The sequence below is a fragment of the Neovison vison genome, chromosome 1, assembly GCF_020171115.1.
Source record: "Neovison vison isolate M4711 chromosome 1, ASM_NN_V1, whole genome shotgun sequence".
Taxonomy (NCBI): domain Eukaryota; kingdom Metazoa; phylum Chordata; class Mammalia; order Carnivora; family Mustelidae; genus Neogale; species Neogale vison.
In genome coordinates this window covers 245060685-245080505 of record NC_058091.1, presented here as the reverse complement: position 1 = coordinate 245080505, position 19821 = coordinate 245060685, and the positions used below count along the sequence as shown (strand labels likewise).

Genomic DNA, 19821 nt, shown 5'->3' with positions numbered 1-19821 from the left:
ATGAGGTTTCAAGCAGTCCCTTACCTAATTCCACTGAGCCCATGGCCTCTTCCTCCCCAGCCTTTGTTTCTGGGCCCCAGGGAGGAGGGCATGATGCCTGACTCCCTCCATCTCTGTCTCACCTCCACTGTCTGCCACTGTGGCCATGGACCTTGGTGCACAGCTGCAGAGGAGGAGGGGCAGCCCAGATCTGGGGCCAGAAAGTGAGCAAACAAAGGCTCGGCCCCAACCCTGAGCCTCTCTCAAACAGCCTAGACTGAAGGCGCAGCAATCCAGGCCTGGCTCTCATCCCATTTGGTCCCCACATCCAAGTTAAAGAGCAAGACTGTTTCCTTCTGGCACAGGGAGCACCAGAGAGGGGGAGGAGCAGCTGCCAGCAGTGAAGACTTGCTGGGGGAGGGCCGTCCCGTAGGGATGACCACCTATGTGACATGCACGTGCCATTAGATCACTACCTGGAGCAGTATAGGCCATGGAGTGCAGGTCCAGCCTCGTCCCTGTTACCTGCTGCTGGGCTGTCACCTGTCCTGATGCCCGGCATGGTCTTAGCCAGGCCCTTCTGTCCAGGGACTCCTGGGGATAAAATGCATAGGCCAGTCTCCGCCCCCTCCCCCCACTCTGCCCCAGGGAAATCTCTCAGACACCGGCTGGGGCCCCCAGATCCTTCCAAATGCAGACCAGAATGCGCTTCAGGTCAGGCTTTCTTCCTCTGGAGTGTACAGGCCCTCCCAGGCCCCCGGCTGGCGTGGGTGCCTGCCAGAGCTGTGGCAGTATTTAAACAGAGGGAAACTTGAGGGGATTATTTAACTGAGCTTTGAATTTATGCTTGAGTTTTGAAGGGGGGAAAAAAAAGACAACTCTCTTTAAACAACTTTCATGAAAGGTTATAAAACACAAATAATTTACATGTGGGAGCAGATGGCAGGCTGGGTGCTGTTCTAGGCAAACCATGTGTCCCCTGGCAGTTCTCTTTAATGGATACTACAAGTTTATAAACTCAAGGGCTAGCAATTTCCCCGAGTGATTGATTGTAAGGCATAAAAATGCTAACAGTCATGACCTTCATTTCTCCTGAGGAGACTCTCCTCCTACCCATCCCAATTCCAGGGGCCCCCAGAGCAACCTGAGTCCCATCGGGGCCCCCAGACTCTCAACCACAGGCCACCTGCAGCAGACTCTGCAGCCTCTCCTGTTCCAGAACCTGCTGGCATTTGTGTGTCCCAGCCCCAGACCTACATCCCTCTCGTCCTAAGTTTGCTCCTTTCTTCTAAAGGATTCCTATTCCCGCCCTGCTTCCCCATATCAGGAGGGTCTGACCCTGAAACTCCACGTGGGGCCTCCTCTCTCCCATGGCCCTCTGCAGGTGGCAGTCCTGGAGGTGGTCGTGTCCCAGGCAGCCTTCTTGCTGCCCAGCCCACCCATGGTTCTCACTATGGAGTCCTCCCTCTAGGGGCCAGGCCTGGCCCTGGTCCTCACTAACTTTGTGGCCCAGCACATTTTGTCTCCTTCCTGGCCCTAGGTCCTCACGAGCACAGACCACCAGGGGTTTGGCTCTGGAGCAGCAGACGTGGGTCCAGAGGCAGGAGATGGAAAGCTGAGGTCTAGAGCCTTGGGACTGGCGCGATCAAGGGGCTCACAGAAGGGTGAGAGCAAAGAGGGTTCCCATGACAAAAGTGCCATTTCTTTTTAATGTTTTATGACCCAAATGAGACTGTTCTTTCTGGGCTCTGCTGCCCGTGCTGTGGGGTCACAGCGGGCCCTGTGGGCACCAGCAGAGCAGGGCCGGGGCAGACCTTGCAGGAAGAGTGGTGATGGCCAAGGTATGAGAGGATGTGCATGCTAGGCATGCATGTGACAAGCCTTATCTTTGAGGTCGGTGTCATTAGTGGCCCATGTGATGGCTAGGGAAGGTGAGGTGCAGAGTGAGGGAAGGACTTGCGGAGGCTATACAGGGCCACCTGGTACCCGAGGGGGGGCTCCTAGCCACTGTGCTACTCTGCCTTTTCTCACGGTAGACCTTCTCTAAATGCATCACAGCGGTGTATACTGCATCTCCCAGAAATTTCCAAACCTGATGCTCCAGAACAGCATCCTGGCTAGCACAGGGGCAAGGCCAATGCGCTCGGCAAGATCCAGGCTCAGATTCCTGGAGCTCAGAAAACACAGCTCACAGAAACACACCAGGAATCACAAGGAGCACAGGATTATGACTTTTATTTTTTAAAAAAATTTTAAAAAGATTTTATTTATTTACTTGAGAGAGAGAGAGCACAGAGGGAGAGGCAGAAGTAGACCCCCACCTAGCAAAAAGCCTGAATCCCACGACTCTGGGATCATGACCTGAGCTGAAGGCAGATGCTTAACTGAGGGAGCCATCCAGGTGCCTCAGGACTACCAATTTGAAAATACCACTTCAGTGTGAGCTATATAATCCTGCTATTCTGGTAAAAACTTCCTAATTTTTCAACAGAACTCTCTCTTTTTTTTTCTTTCTTTCTAGGAACAGATGGCAAGATTTTTATCTCAAATTGCTTCAATAAGGAAATTGTTTCCACCCCTTGTTGGCGTGTGCAAGCACAGTACGTGTCCTACATTAGCACGGAAGTAGCTCTGTGTGGTTTGTGCTCACTCCTGAGATGCCGAGGAGACACTTGCACGGTCGGGGAGCAGTGGGAAGAGCAGCCTGCACAGATCTGCCCCTGCCCAAGCCGTATGCCTGTCTCTGCCCTGCACCCCTCTCCCCGCCACCTGAGGCTGCCCTGCAGGATGTTTTCTGGTGACAGTGCTGGGGCTGTGGTTCATGCCTTGTCTCTGCACTCTCCATTGGCTGCAGGCCCAGCAACCTTCTGCGGTGATCTGGGAGGGCATGTGGGCCCAGCACCTGCCCCATCTGGTGTGGCTGCGGAGTGCAGGTGTATAGATGGCCGTGGGCAGCTGGCCCCTCAGGTGTTGTGCGGATCCCCATAGGGCTTGTGCTCAGCACAAGCACAAGCACAGGGCTTGGCCTCACAGCACACAGGGTACATGCCAGGTCCTCCCTGCTCGGGGGTGGGGGGGGGGACACACACAAGAGAAGGGCCGCTTCTGCATCGAATCTCCCATGACCGTGAACACCCCTGCTTCCGCAGCAGACACTGAGACTGAGAGGGACTGTGGACAACTCCCAAGGTTTCCCCACTGGGTGGTCCGTCCTCCTGTGAGGACTTGGGGTCCTGGGGTGGGGGGCGGCTCTGGATGCCATCTCTCCGGAACAAACTCCTCAAGAGTCCGACACAGCCTACCATCCACTTAAGATGGGGATTTACATTCAGGTTCTCACAGAGAACTCTTTTTAAACCATAGCTGCCACCACTGTTTCAGGTAATTGACGGACTAATTCACACCCAGATGTTGAACGGCCGATCAGGCTCATCTATACTGGGGAGGCAATTCTGACAACGGTTTAACGGGTTTTCCCTTCCAGGTAGCATTTACAGGTTAGTGGTGGCCTCCAGGCATAGAGACAAGTCTCGAGAAGGGAAGGGGGGCATCTGCGGACAGCCGGGTCCTCCGATTGTCCAGGCGCATGTCCCCAAGGCTTCACCTCTCCTGAGCCCATGGCAGTCCTACAGGGCAAGGCGGCTGTGCCTTTGCTCTCCCTTGCTTCAGCGTTTCACTGGAGAGCAGCCCTGCCAGCTGGACGGTCAGCACTTACCGGGCCCCTAACAGCAGAGTGAGGCTTTGCTGGGGGCATCCCCACAGCTGGCAGAGCCTTATGCAATCAGGCACTCTGTGAAGCCTTCTGAGTCAGAAGAAGGCAGCAAAGCCATGCGAACACACTGCCATATAGCCTAGGCCACGTGGCCTTCTTTACAGTAATGAGTTGTAGGCTTTGTCCTTAGGTGGGTTTTAGGGCTCATTTAGGACCGTGGGCTCAGAAGATGGGAGCTTGGAGTTCGTAACCCCATCAAGTAACCAAGAGTGAGCAAACGTGGGAAACAGTTTGGAAAGGATGAGGTCAAGAGAGACCCTTCCACAAACACCCACCCCAGGGTGGCATCTGGGGTGAGGGGCACACCCCCCAGTCCCCAGGTCAAGGTCCACATGAATCATCCCCACGTTGCTTTCTGAGCTGGTTGATTTACCCACTGGCTACACTCTTTTCATCCCCTCATTTCACTCATTTCGTCCCCTCCCGGCAAAGTCACTGTGCAATTCACTTTGCCAGCATGTCTTGTAAGTCTTGGCAAATAGACGCAAATCAAGGAAAAGAAAATGGAGGGTAAATTGGATTTCAACACCAGTGAAGGGAGCCATAGAGATCAACCCATGGGCCCTCTACTCTTAGGGTTCTACTCTGCCTTTCCTGGGGACACGATGTAGTCAGGTGTCCAGCTTCAGTTACCATCCAGGCTCCCGTGGCTGGGTGTAGGTCATGGGAAGGTTTTACTCAGTCTGATGGCTGCCATGCCAATGGCTTTGGAACCCCCACCTACCAGTGCCCTTTGAAAGAAGAACTCTTTCTGCTTAAAGCCTTGCTCAATTTTGTCACTGAATGCAAACAACAGCCTTTCCTCTGTTTCTTCACCCTGGGGAAAAAATCCAGGATGCAAAACCACAACCACCAAGCCACTCTCTATCAGGGGAAGCTCTTCCAAGTAGGCCAGCTATAGGATCCATGGTCTTCATGGCACACAATCTGGATCCCCCCAAGAGGCAGCAGCAGAGGCGGTCACCTGAGGGCGACTATACTGAGCCCATGGGACGGGGCTGTAAGAGCCGGGGGCTCTGCCGGGATGGTGCCATCATAGTACAGGGAGCTCTGGGCTCCACCTCTGCCACCCCCTCTTCCCCAGGTGCACACTCCTGAGCAGAGGCCCCTCAGCATGCTCACAGCTCAGGGATCCCAGGGAGCCCTGGGAACCATCACCAGTCTTGTCAGTCTTTCATAATTCAGGGGAATCAGGGTTAAAAAAAGTGCACAAGCAACGGACATCATTTATATGCTGCAAGTGGACGAGCTGGCAGCCTCTTGCATCATAAAGTTTAAATAACGGTGGTTTAACACCAGATGTAAGTGCAGCTGTCCTGAGCGGGATGCCATTAGCTCCATTAAGACGAAGATGGTGCTTCTCCCAGTTCAGCATCCCCAGGAAAACATCACACCTGTCATCTCGGTGCCTCAAGTAGCTGACTTGATGAAGGAGCATACCAGCACCTTTTCAGATCACATCCATCACAGGGCTGGGACATTCACAGAGGAGGGCAGAAGGGGCTGCAGACCAACCAAAAGAGGGGTCCACCGTGCCTGCCCTGAGTGCATGCTGGACAAGACCTTGGCTCCAGGTACTCCTAGGTGGCCTGGCTCTTCATGCCCCAGGGAAGGCATGGGATGAGTGAAAGGAAAAAGTGGCAGAACAGGGGAGGAAGGGAGAGATAGGCAAGAAAGGTTGGGGGGGGGCAGGAAGAAGAATGTTGGGAGGAGGAGGTAAGGGAGGGAGGGGACCTTGGAAGGCGAGAGAGAGTGCATGAAAAAGGAAGTCCTTCCCCAGCTTTGCCAAGTCCCTGGAGGGCAGAGTGAACTGATCTGGGCAGGTAGGGAATGTGATAAGGTCTACCTGCACTGGTTAATGGCCCATGGTTCCATTCCCATCAAGAAATATTTTCAGGGGCTCCTGGATACAAAGGGCAAGCATGAGAATGTCAACAGCAGCACAAGATCACCAGGGCTGAAACAGAGACACAAACACACCCATGGAGAGAGCCCACAGCCTCCCCACCACCCCCCTGACCTGAGAGCATGGTGCTGGGCCCAGGGCAGTCTCGTTTTAAAGGCAACAAGAGACCCAGGAGGGAAGAGAGTTCTCCAAGGCCTCTGGGGGCAATTCTGAAGGAAGATGAACTGTCAGAGTCAGGCAGAACATTTTTCTATTTTTCTGGCAATGAAATAACTGTGACTCTTTATCAAGTAAAGAGAACACTGGGATCACTAAGAGCTACCAACACCAAGGTGGCCAGAGCCCAAGAGATGAAAACGCATCTGTCCTGCTGTCTGCCTGCTGCCTAACTTTCCCTGTGTCAGGGGGAGGTGCAGGTGCACACGCAAGAGTGCCCACACTTCTTCCTCCAGGAGCCCGCACCTGGCTGGGGAGTGAAGCCAGCTGAGTGCCTGTGGTTGCTGTGGGCTCCAGGGCCAGGCTGCAGGAGCACAGAGGATGGAGCCCCCAGACTTTGAGGAGGAGTGACTGGTGACCATGGAAGTCAAAGGAGGCACTTGTTGCAGGTGCCGGACCCTTCTCCTATCTGCCCTCCTGGGATCCTGGCATACAACTGAGATCTTTGCCCACACATAGCCGGCGAGCAGGCAGAGCCCTGGGACCATGAGCCAGGATCGGGACCTGGGCTCTAGGAGCCACAGGAGCCACAGGAGCCACAGGAGCTGTGAGGCCATCGCCTCTGCACACCGAGGCTGCAGAGAGCCAGAGATGATGGCAGTCCATGGGAGGGTGGCTTGGCCCGGAGCCTCCTCGACATGCACCTGCAGGCGCGCTGCCGAGCGCCACTCCCACCTGGCCGATTGCCTGGCAAGCAGCTTGTCCAAGAAGATCCAGACTGCTCTTGTGGTATCATCCTTTGCTCCCATCTCTCACGTACCAAACTAAAGAACTGAATTTTTAAAAGACAGCAAATGTATTTGCGTCGCACTGAGCCATGAGAGGAAAACAACACAGGAGTACTTAGCGGGATCCACAGCTGGGGAAATTTTCCTGAGCTAAGAGATTTCTGGGCAGGCAATGTCTATAGAGGTTTCTCATTTAAGTGGAAATCCCTCCTGAGACACTAAATGACAACGGTAGCACCCTGTGAGAAGCCTCACCCAGAGTTCACTAGTGCTGGGCACTGTTCCAAGAGACTTGTGCGTATTAACTCACGTAATCCTTGCAGCTACCTTATGAGGTATGTACCCTTATTAGGTGTGTTTTACACATGAGGGAATTGAGGCACAGAAAGGTTAAGCAATTAGCCCAAGGTCACGCAGACTGAAAGCAGCAGAGCCGGGATTTGAACCCAGGCAGCCTGATCCCAGAATCCATCAACTTAACTGAGTGTGTCCTGAATGGTAAATAGTCTAGAGAAAGCGTTACATTAACTTTCATAAGAACTGCTCACAATTCTAGGGACCTTTGCAGCTGGTTTGAGGAGGGATTTATCTACTTTGGGGTTTTTTTTGTTGTTTTTTTTTGTTTTTTTTAAAGATTTTATTTATTTATTTGACAGAGAGAAATTACAAGTAGATGGAGAGGCAGGCAGAGAGAGAGAGAGGGAAGCAGGCTCCCTGCTGAGCAGAGAGCTCGATGCGGGACTCGATCCCAGGACCCTGAGATCATAACCTGAGCCGAAGGCAGCGGCTTAACCCACTGAGCCACCCAGGCGCCCTATCTACTTTGTTTTAATAGACCTTGACATAATTAGTTTTGGGAGTCCATCCCAGAAAGAATTCCAAAAGGGACTTTTCCAAGAGGGAAGGAAGAAAATGTTTCGGCACTCTGAGCCCTCTGAGTCCTTCTGCCACAGAGGGAAGGGATGAATCATCTTTCATTGGAACTGATGGACAGTTCCAGGCAACTGGGTGGAGAGTGGGGAGGGTAGGTACTAGTGGTTCTCGCACACCAGAGCTCTGCTGTCCTAGGACCTCCTCTAAACACCACAGATGTGGCAGAGGCAACATCCTTCTTCACCGCGGGCTAACTCCACACCAAGTCCCACTCATTGTCTTAGCCTCCCAGCAAACCCACGGTGCAGCTGAGGCACAGAGGGACCGTGATGTGCCTTGTCAGCTTGGAAGCACAGCAGTGCCAGGGATGGTAACTGAAGCACGCATGTGCTCAAACATGAATGAATGAACTGATGAGAACGGATCTAGGTCCAGGCCAAGGCGTCAGCTCAGTGTGCTACCCTGTGTCCCCCATGTTCCTCTCCTTCCATGTCCACTGACAGCACAGGCTGTGAGAAGGCAGAGGAGGACATGTGACTCTTTCTCTCCCTTGCAGGACCCTACCCATGGGAGGGAGGTGCTGGAGTGGGATGAGACCAGTCAGTGCCACCTTGTCCTGAAGTGTGTGGTCTCCCACCATCACTCGCCATCCCTGTGGCCTCTGTATGACAATATTGTGAGTGTACACGGACTGTTCCGTAGCTTTCCAAGTTTTTGTGTGGAGACCAGATGGAACCTTGAATGCCCTCCTAGGCGCTGGGACCTACCCCAAGGAGCAGCACCCTGTGAGAAGCCTCACAGAGAAGACCAAACTCCTACCCTTCTTGGCTGTCTCAAGACAAGCCTCCTAGGCCCAGGCCTGACAGCAGGGGATGCATGCCTGACCTATGTCAGCCTCGGGGGCTGGCCCTGACTCTTGCCCAGCCCATGCCACCAAGTTGAGGAAGGGACAGGAGAGAAGCCCAGCACACCCCCAAGGAGCACCCCTAGTGGGGCCAGCATGTGGAGCACATTGTGAGTGCCCAGCAGGGACTAGCAGCTATGTCCTGGGTAATGAGGACAAGCCACTGGGATGAGGTGCTGCTGACTTGGGGGCACTGTGGCTGCTGGCTGGCTGCAGAGAAGGTGCCCACAGCCCCGAGAGTCACTGCAGCATTTCCATCTGAAGTGGAAATGCCAATGCTGGGTCAGCACGAAGAGCACCAGCAGCACAGTGGCTGTCAGAGGAGAACGAACCAGTCTCAATAATAGAAATATCACATTTCTTCCCCAATCAGCGAGTTTTAACTTATTTATCTAGCCAAGCCATGATGGATATACTCTGCCCAAATATATTACATGGGGAATAATGCAATCTCTTATCCAGAAAAGCACCATATTACAGATACTATCAAGCTACTTTCTCGGAAGTGTTTGGTACCCTAGCAACCAAAAGAGAGAGAGAGAGAAAAAAAAAAAACCAACACCAACAACAACAAAGACATAAAAATTACACTGCAACTGCACCACTTTGTTGAAATTAGTTTTGCAATAAAGCATATATTGTAAAAAGAAAGATATAATGATATATCAGTTTGGCAAAAATCTGATTACAAAGCAAAAACGCATACATCTAAGTAAACTTGCAGAGCTTTTAAAAATGGAACTTGGCAAGGCAGTCCTGGGCATGCTCTATCGGAAAGGGTGCTGGATTTTCTTTTTCCTCCTTAATGGTAAGTGTGCGCTGAGCAAGAAGCCCTTCCCCCACACGCAGCTCAGTTAGGCCAGCCTCAGTGCTGAACCGCAGCATGCAGCCGTCAGCCCTGGGGTTCAGAAGAAGCTCATATGGACGGCAGACGCCTGCCTGGACAAACAGACCATTTGTCAAGCAAGTAAAATCTCTCTGCCCCCAAAGCTGGACTGTATGTCTCTCACTGTGGAATGACACGGAGAGGCCCCAGCAAGATGGCTGCCAGGTTGTGCTCTGAGCAGCTCTCTGCACCGCGGCCCTGGGATGGATGGTTAGGAAGCCCACATGGCAACGGCCTGGCTCCAGCCGGGGCGCCAAGGCTATGCTCGGTGAGGACCCCTCGGCAGCTGGTCTGAGCCCGCATAGGCCAAGACCTTGAGACACACTGTCCCCATGTACTGTCCTATCATTGGGCTCTCCTCATGGCCTTTTGTTCTGTAATATTCTCTGGGGCCAGTTTCTTCCACCAGCTGGAATACCTTGGGGGCAAATCCGACTGTTAGGTGACTTGGCTCCTGGCCCCGGGAACAGTGCTTGGCACACAACAGCCCTCCCTCACCATGAGTTGGTTAGCTGCACCAGTGGTAGGCTCCAACCCAGGGGTATGGGGGGGCGGTGGATGGAAAGGTACAGAGATGATCAAGGGACAAGCCCTGCCTTGAGCTTTAAGCAGCTTCCAGCATGGTTGGGGGTAGGGGAGAGAGAAAGGTGCCCAGGGAATCTTCAGCAACCCCCATGTCTGGCCTCCCCTCTGTTAATTCCTTGACCTTCACAGGCTCCTCACCTTGGGCCTTCCTCATTTTCCTGCTACAGGAAAGAGAATAAACTCATCATATTAAAATTGCAGACATACTATGGACTCTGAAAAACAATCTGAGGGGTTTGAAGGGGTGGGGGGAGGGAGGTTGGGGGAACCAGGTGGTGGGTATTAGAGAGGGCACGGATTGCATGGAGCACTGGGTGTGGTGCAAAAATAATGAATACTGTTATGCTGAAAATAAATTAAAAAAAATAAAAAAAATTTTAAAAAATTTAAAAAAAGTTTTTTAAAAATTTAAAAAAAATTAAAAAAAATTTTAAAAAGGGTTGTTGTATGCTAAGCACTGTGCCCGGGGCCAGGACGCCAAGTCACCTAACAGTCGGATTTGTCCCCAAGGTATTCCAGCTGGTGGAAGAAACTGGCCCCAGAGAATATTACAGAACAAAAGGCCAAGACATACTATCTTGAGAGGTATTTTTGTTTCCCAAGAAAATATGAGGCAGGAAATGCTTAACCCAGAAGAATAAATGGGATGAGGTCAGACGTGGTGAGCTGTGGTTGAAGGTGATAGGCTGTGGCACCCACTGCTAACAGGGCAGAAGATGAAAGAAATCTGTTTTTAAAACATGTATGTACATGTACCTTACTGATTATATTTCTTAACCTATATTGATTGCCTTTCCAAATAAGTGTGGCCTTTCGGAAAGGGTCAGGCATGCAGACTTCACCAGCAGAGGCTGAGGGCAGAGGGTCTGTGAAGGAGGCCTGTAAGATGGAACAGTCTACAGGGGAGATCGGAGGTTCATCTAAGGGGAAGCTTTATGTCAGGGAAAAACCACGCTTGAGGTTTCCACAGCAGGTGGTATTCAAGGTCTTGGGGAAGAAGTGAACAGGCAAAGGCCAAACATGGTGATGAGGAACGAGGAAACAGACTCCTGATCTGGGGCCTGTGGAGCCCAGGGGCAGGGGACAAGGGCTCTTTGGCAGGGAGGTCCCACTCAGCGAAAAGCTGAGCCTAGTCCCACTCCCTGGGCAGGGAGGGAGTTTGGGTCACCCTCAAAAGGCCATGTGTGTACTGCCATCCCCTGCTCAGGCCTGATAATACTCAGCAGTCATTAACACTTGGGGACAGGACACCAGAGTAGGAAGCTTTCCTTTTTATTTCCCTGGAAAGGCCTGTCAATGCTCAAGGAACAATATCACCCAAAGTTTCGCTTTAAAAAAATAAACAAAGACACCCCCAACACAACAAGCCATGTAAGCCTGAGATCTGCCTCCCAGTAGCTTCGGCCAGCATGGAAACAAGGCCCCACTGTGTCCAACCAGAGACACGAGAGGCTGTAAGTCGAGATGCCCCTGGGGCACCCACCCGCACTAGTCTGCTCACGGGGGTGGGAGAGTGCCCCATGCCCTAGATGACCACACTCTTGCCACCTCTGGCCCTCGGCCACCCTGGTGACCACCTCCTGTTCTCACCCCTCAGATCTCTGTGCATTGCTCGAACTTGCTGACGGGTCTCATGAAATATGACTGGGGAGATTCCATTCCACAGACCCTTAGCAAGGCTCCAGCTAAATGCACTGGGTGGAATTTACAACCTACAATTTTCTGTAACATTGTTCCCAAGGTGGGGAGGTAAAGATGGAACAAAAAGAGAGAGAGAGAGAGAAAAAGGAAGGAAGAAAGAAAAAACAGAGCTAAGAGAAGGAAATATAATTTCAAGCTCATTCATGATTTATCTCTTCCCTCCCTGTGGCTGCAGGGGATTCTGACTCTGCAGCAAGATGGTCTAGCTGTACCCAGGACAGTATGCTAGCTTGCCACAGAGCTGCAAACAGCAAACAGCATGGGCAACTTTAACCCTTCCGTTTTTGGTTGCTTCCAGTACCCACATGGCTGCTACCTGGCCTGGCATTTGGTGGACCCCAGCAACGGGACTGGACACCACAGGCTCCCTGGGGCACGCAGATGGGTGCACCCGGTTCACAGAGATAGTCACCTCGTTCTCCACCAAACACAATTCTCTGGAGCAAAATGGAACAGAAAACATTTGAAATCTGTGTCCTTTCCACTTCTGTTGGGTCTCTCCTTTTTCCAATGCCTTCCCTTTGAAATGCTGTAAAGCCCTGAAGACAGATGAGCAGCAGAGAGAGGGAGCCTTTCAGGAATGTCGGTTTCCACATCAGCAAGCCCAGGGCTGCAGGGCCAAGCAGGCACTCCACGGCTGCCCGCACCGCCTGCTCTGAAGGGCTCCATCTACAAAGCAGTGAGCGGCAGCCCAAGTCTGCATTGCCCCACATGGTTCATAAAAGCCCTTCCTCACACACGACCCCCGTTCAATCCGCTTCTGCCATTTAATCAAGGATTTTTAACTTCCTGAAGAAAAGGGGACACAGGGACCTTGGGAAGAGTGGATGAGGCCATTAATCAATGGTCCCCTCATGGCTGTTAAGAAGAGGCCAATTCATATGCCTGAGCATTACATTCCAATTAGTGCATGCGACGGGATGAAGGGGTTAATGCCAATGTTGCTGCGCAAAAGAAACCCCGGGAAAATTCATTCCGCCCGTCTGGCCTTCGACTCGCATCCATCTATCTATACGTTCAGCTGAGCTTTCCCTTCCCATTCTGCACAGCGAACAGTCATTGTTTAAAAATGTCACGATAATCATCAGCTTTTGCGGCAAAGATATGAAAAATGTATTGCAAGATCAAAAGGATGATATTGTCTTCCAGCAGATTACACATTCCGCCCACAGAAAGGGCTAATCTGATGTCCTCAGAGAGGAAATAGGTAAACATTTTCAACATTATCGCCATCTGTGTTTCATTTCTTTGGGCCTGCTCAAGAAAACAGTTATTTATGTATAAATAAAAAAGAATGATTTTTGTCCTTAAGAAAATAGTAATGGAAACCTTGAGGTATCTGCCTTGGGTTTTACAATGTGAACTGGTACCCCCGGGGAGGAAACCTGCAGGCCACCACCCAACCTTGTCAGGTATAAACAGCCACACTCCCGTTTCTGTTCTGTCTCTACCCCAGCTTGCAGTGAGTTTGGGAACTGGCCATGGCAGGGCCCCACCTGACATGTTTCATGAGGAGAGAAGGGTTCCCCTTGATGGGAACTCCAAAGAGGTACCCTGGGATTGGAATCCCAGCCTCTCCATGTTGGCACGACATTTGTCCCCAAGTCTGTGCCCCAGCTCTAAAATGGGGACGACCAGTCCTCAGGGATGTGCCCCGAGATGACTGCAATGATTGGCAACTGCTGGCCAATGAGCGTCCTCACAGACAGAAGGGGCTGGTACTACTGGTGTTATCAGTAGGAGTATTATCATTAAACATGAGGAGGAGGCTGGGCAAGAAGTCAAATGCTTTGAAATCTCTGATTTCAGCAAGTTGTTACTGTAGGCCCTGCTATGTGCTTAGGCCTTGGTTGGCTTCCTGGGAGGGACATGAAACATCCGAATGGAGTGTCAGACCAGCAGAGGGTGGAGGACAGGTTCCCACACTGCCACATTCTAGAAGGAGTAGGAGAAACACAAGGGAAATGAGACATCGCAGCTCCTGTGGCCTGCAACATTGGGCTGGTGCTGGCAGATAGCTCCAATCTCTGCCTTTCTCAGAAGAGGTACACTGTTACCTCCTCCTTTCTCTATGGACCCCCCAACTGCCTCCAAGGGACTGGTGCATAGGGCTGATTCTCTCGGGGCCTTTCATCCAACATACTTCCAGAAATTGAGGGGATTTCACTATTTTTTCCTGACTCCTCAACCTGAGAGGGCAAATATACTTATTTGGGCACATATACTTATACATATACATATACTTATTCTGAAGCCAAAAACAAGGAGCAAGGCAAACCCACCAGCTGGGCTAGAGGCTTTCCCATAGCTCTGGATCCAGGGAAGGGGTGGGGACGGAGGCCACCTGGTAGCAACAGCTTCCCCCAGGGACCACAGGTGGGGTTATTACCAGAGAAGTCACTCAATAGTTGGAGCAACCAAATGTGATTAGGGTTAGGCCTTTAGATCCTAGACTGTAAAGAAATCTTTACCCAGATTTCAAGTACAAATCTTAAAAACATTATTTTGTTCTCAGAAATCTACCATAAACATGAGTCAATCCAATCAATGGATTATCAAACATCTGCTTGTGGGGACTGTAGAGAATCCAAGACAAAACAGGACTTGTCCTCAAGCAGCGTGTTGTCTGAGGCAATGGGCCACAAGGGAGAGGAAAGAGACATGTGGGCTCCTGGCATCGAAGGCTGCCTCTAGGACCAAGGGCATGGGGAGGTCATGCATGGGCTGTGGTCCAACGAAGTCCAGCTTAGGTTTGGCGACATGAAATGCTATGCTTTTTACTTCTTGTTTTAGCTTCAATGTGCTCTGGGTTACATACCCTTGACTAGTGAAGTATGTTTCTGGACGACCATGTCCCCTTTCCTTTGTCAGGGACTCATGTGACACCTTCCTGCTCCCCATCACAGACACATGGATCCCCCATGCCACACTGCTCTTTCCAACAAGGGCAGCAACAAAGCTATGTGGGGCAGACATGGCAGCCTGCTGAGGAGAGGCATGGGCCCTAAGTTGGCCCTGGAGGCGATACCCCCCTCCTCCTTGGGGAGACCAGTCTCCTCCATTCTCAGGCCCTGGTCTCTTGCTGTTCCTGTTCAGGGTCATCTTGCTGTTACTTTTCACAGGAACACACATTTCTTCTCTTTCCATTCTGTCGGTGAGCTCCTGGGATCTATTCCCAGGGAAGCCTAATAGTAGTGCTACGTCCCATCACCAAAATGAAGGAATAGGATACATTTATAGTGAAGCAGGGAAAAAAAGACATCCAGTAGAGCCCAACACAACTTTAAAGACCCTGAATGTCGGGGCGCCTGGGTGGCTCAGTGGGTTAAGCCTCTGCCTTCGGCTCGGGTCATGATCCCAGGGTCCTGGGATCGACCCCCACATCGGGCTCTCTGCTCAGCGGGGAGCCTGCTTCCCCTTTCTCTCTGCCTGCCTCTCTGCCTACTTGTGATCTCTGTCTGTCAAATAAATAAATAAAATCTTAAAAAAAAAAAAAAAAAGACCCTGAATGTTATCTGGTAGTTTCTCTGGAAACTTCTCACAGGTATTATTCATTAGGTCAGGGCAGGCCCGCAGTTCTAATCACCTGGCTGGCTGTGTGACCTTAGGCAAACACTGCTCCTCTCTGAATCTAAGTTTCTTCATTTGACAAATATGGGCTTGACCCCAACTACAGGCTCAAACCCTTCACAATCTTGCATGCTATAGGAGGTTAGCTTCTCACTTTCCTTCAGGTTACACTAACCCAGGGGAAAAAAACCCAATTTCCTCTTCAATTTTACTGTTTTACTTACAAAGCTGAGTTTTCTGATATTACGCACATGTGTAATTTTAACTACATTAAGGGTTAAAGAAAGTTTTGGAGATTCGTCTAGAAATCAACCCACATTCCAGGGAATATGCCTGTGGGGGGAAAATGCATTTTAGTTTCCAAAGGTCCAAACAACGGCATGACGACAGACGTCAGACTGCCGGAAACAAAACCCTCTTGTGAATTGCGGACTACTTGCACAAATCACTTACTCAAATTCCATCTGTCGACACTGCTCTGCTATTAAAATTTCCAGTCTAAAGGGAAAATGCCATAACCAGTGCGGGTTTCAATCCCGTGTCTCAATATTGGGACCTGCCATCCATCCTCCCCTGTCATAACAGACTGATTACCTCCAGAAGTGGTTCTTAGGGAACAACGAGGTGATTCTCACATTCTCAGCAGTTTGGTCTCTTGCAAGGGACTTAATTCGATTCCTAAGTAGTTTACTGGGGCATTTACAATTTCCCTGTTCCTTATCCCAACGTCACAGTGTAATCACCCAGTTTTAGCTCACCGAGGTCTATTGCTGCAAATCTGTCCTTGAGACATCTTGGGACAAATGCAGATTTGACTCTCTTCCCACTAAACCAAAAATACTCCAAATTTCCAGAAAGATTCTATTACAGCTATTGGCTGTGTAGCCTGCTGGCTCCTGAGCACACAAGTCTGGGGGTTCACGGATTTTGCACCAGGGCCCTTGGAGAGAGGTTGGGTGCTCAACCCTATTTGCTGTTAAGCTATTCATATCTAGGCATTTTATACTATTTAGATGACTTATACCATTGGATCAATCTGAGTAAACAAATCTCACGAATTTTCTTCATTTGGGATCTCCACTGCTCTCCCAACATATTTAAAAAGAAGAGGTCAAATGACCTAGGATGTTCGAATAAGAAAATAATCACACATTCCCATAACCATACTTCAGAAGCCTCCAGCTCCAAGCTCTGATGAGACAAGCTCCAGGCCTGTGCGGGCTTTGATGAAGAGCCCACCAAGAGCGTAAGCCCCTCTGCCAGCCACCGTGTGAGAAGGAAACGAGGATGTCAGGCAACAAGTGGGCCATCTACTTGCACAAACCATCTGGCCTCAGCCTGAGTCATTCACAGACATCGTCCAACAAGGGGGCTGTGGGCATGCAGAAACACAGACGTAGCTCTTCCCGGCCAGCCACATCCTCCGTGGGGGCAAACAGCCAGTGGCATCTGCTTCGACCACATCCCCTTCTGCCTGTGAGGTTCTGACGGCAGATGGAACCTCAAAGAATAAGCTGGCCAGGTGAGGGGCTCACTGGGGGCTCACTCGCAGGCCAAGCATACATAAACTCTTGAGGGGCAAGGCCTAGGACCTTGGCACTCCCTTCCTTCCATCTCCCTGGAGGCTCCCTAAGAAATACTGCCAAGCTCTGCACCCTGCTAGGGCCAGGGCGCTCTCTCTCACTCACCCCAAGATGTAGCACACACCTTACTTCTCTTCTAAACTGTAACACTGCATGCTGTGGCTCGGGACTCCATGCACTACACAGACCCCATAAATTCCCTTTCCCCCAAAAGATGAAGGACACCCCCAAATCTACTTCCATGTCAGTGACTGGTTTGGAAAGGGGTGCATGTCCCACCCTGGTAGATGAGTGTGAGGGGCAGTCTTGTGGGCACTGAAGAAAGATGGAGCAGAGAGAGAGTCTCTTCTTTCCCTAAATGTTGCTTTGTGTCCATGTGACTCCCGCAGAAGGCCAGACAGAGGGCAAAGCCAGCCAGCAGAGGATGGCAGGGAGATGAACCTGGGCTTCAATGACATCATTGATGGTCTGAGCCTGGGGCTGTCCTACCCAATGACTTCACAAAGAACAGGGAAATAGCTTGCCCTACTGTTTGAGTCAGTCTGAGTGGGGCCTTTTGTAACCTGAGAGAGGAGATGACCTGGCAAGAAACCTAGTTGCTGAGCTGTCCCTGGGCAAAGTCCTGAGACCCCAGGGGATGGGAGACATGCTCCGGTGACGCTTTGCTCGACCTGGAGCTCACAACCACATGGGGTCTGGTCTTGACTTGCTTCTAAATCCTGACTGAGGACCACCACGTGAAGTGTGTTCTAGGCCTTGGAAATTAAAGTATATTTCCTGTGCATGGGGCAGCTGTAAGAAATCACAACAGCCTGCAGCCATTCCTGCATCCCTAGCCACAAGGTGCTAGGCCTTCTGGGTTACTCTCCAGCATGGGAACATCTGGTGACAAAGACGTGACCTAATTTTAGTCAAGTTCCTTTGAACTCTCTTTTCCTTAAGGCCTTGGCCTTGGCCTGCTGAGACCAGTCACAGCAAAGAATCCTACTAAGCCAGTGTATCCAGAATCTCCCCTACTCCTGATAGTCTATCAAGCTTCTCTTCCTCCACCCTGACATTTAATCAAGCTCCTCTTTTTCCATACCCTTGATACCTAACCAAGTTCCCCTTAGCAATCTTCCACCCTCCCCCTCATGTGGCCTGCTGACTATAAATCAGTCCTCTCTTGTCCCTCTTGGCTTGGGGTTGAGTTCCATCTTTCTTCCCTATTGCTACAGTCTTAATCAAGTCTTCCTTGCCATTTTTAACAAGTGTTAGAATAATTAATCCTCAACACTGGCCATTCATTCCTCCTTGGCATTCTTGCTTTCCTTTTCTTTCTGATGGTTCAGGCCCCGGGCTGCGAAGTAGGGGAAGAGGTCTGTTACCTAAAGCTTCCTCTCCTCTCTCATCTAGTCCTAGCTCCTCAGCTTCCTGGTACAAAATCTTTACATCCGTAGGGGGTAGAGCTTTCCAGCACGAGGAGGATTAAGGCTTACAGTGCAACTACCCTATCTGGAGGTGTTGGGACTTTATATGCCCTGAGGTGTAGACGGTAGACGCCCTCTCCTGACAGGAAATGATGAGAGAGAGAACAAATACAAATGACGACACACAAAAAACCCACACACGTGACTGACTTTATCAGTCAAAGAGTTAAGCCCCTGAAGGCAGGAAGAGGTTAGAAAGGAGCAGAAAAGGTAGGTGAGGATGGGTAGTCAAGGGTGACTTCTTTACCTACATCACCCACTTGTTGCAGGGCTGCCGCAAGCTGTCACACACCCCAAATTCCACTAGGTCTGTGTGGGTTCATTGCTCTGAATTCAGGTCCCACCTCCCCCAGACAGGACAGTCCCCACAAACCCCCACCACACAGAGCCCGCCTCCGTGGTGAGCGCCCCGGGAGAGCCCAAGGGACTGACGTAAAGGCAGCGACGTTTCTCCAGCAGTGGAGGCATTCTGCTTTGCTGATTCTGTATGCGGGTTTTTTGGGTTAGAAAATGAGAAAGACAGTCCCAATCCCCCCACCAAATACCCTAAACAGAACAATACTCCAGGCTTAAAAAGGTCAAGTTGTTCAATGGTGGTTGCTCTTTCATAGAAGAGAAGAAACACGTCTTAGTTTTACAAGAGATTATCTGCAGAAGAGCCTGCAGGGGCAGGTGCCTTTCACAGTTGTGTCCCCGCACCGGGGACACTCCCTACCCTTCCACCGGCCAGCAGCCTCCACAGTGCGGGGTCAGCCCCACACGGACCAGCCATGAAAGAGGAAGAGAAACTTCTGTGTGGGAAGGCTGGGGACGGTGACTCCATGACCAGGAGCTAGGGAGAAAGTTAATCTGATAGCCAAGTGTGATGGGGAAATTCTCAAAGTTTACGTGAAAGAGGAGGCCATTTTCTCACATTTTATGCCTTCTCTACAAAACAGAGCTGAGTGAACTGGTAATCTAAATCAAATCTTTCTATGACCTGCCTTAATTTGGATAGCCTGGGAACCAAACCATACCTCTAGGCATTTCCACTCCGCTGGGAAAAATGATCATTTGCCTGCGGGACACACTGGCCTCTCACTGCTGGTCCCTGAGTGGTGTCCCACGTTACCCCCCCGCCCCCCCCCCACCGCCGAGCTAGCATCTGCCTTTGCCACGCTGGTTACCTCCTTGGCCTGCAGTGACCTCCAGGGGAAGCATCCATCCTGCTTCCTGCCCTTCAGAGTCAGGCTCAAGTGCCGATTTCTTCTGAAAGCCCTTCCTACCTGGCTTAGCCCACGGTGATCTCCTGAGCTGCTTTGTGAGGCCATACGACTATTTCGTACAAGCAGGGAAGCCCCCCGCCCCCCTGCCCCCTCTGCTGTTTTGATTTACTCGCTGTTACTTTCTGTGTGTTGCATTTTCCCCAAATAGAGAGTAAGCTTCCTGAGGGGATACCCCATGCCACATGTTCTCTGAAGCCCCCGCAGGGTGCTGAGCCTACAGTGGTACATTGAGAGGAAAGACAGCCTAGCAAGGGTGGAGAGTCTGAGTTCCCAAGCACACATGACACAGAACCAGTCCCTCCCTGCTGGGGGACAGGGCGGTGAGTCGCACCTACTGGCCTACTTCACGGAGGGGAGCACAGGGGCCAGCCCAGCAGGGTTGGT

General features: G+C 51.2%; 1 protein-coding gene across 1 annotated transcript in view; it reads right to left on the bottom strand.

Moving 5' to 3' along the window:
- FSTL4 (follistatin like 4) overlaps positions 1-19821 on the bottom strand; it is a 297369-nt gene that overhangs the window by 256545 nt on the left and 21003 nt on the right. The window lies entirely within an intron of this gene.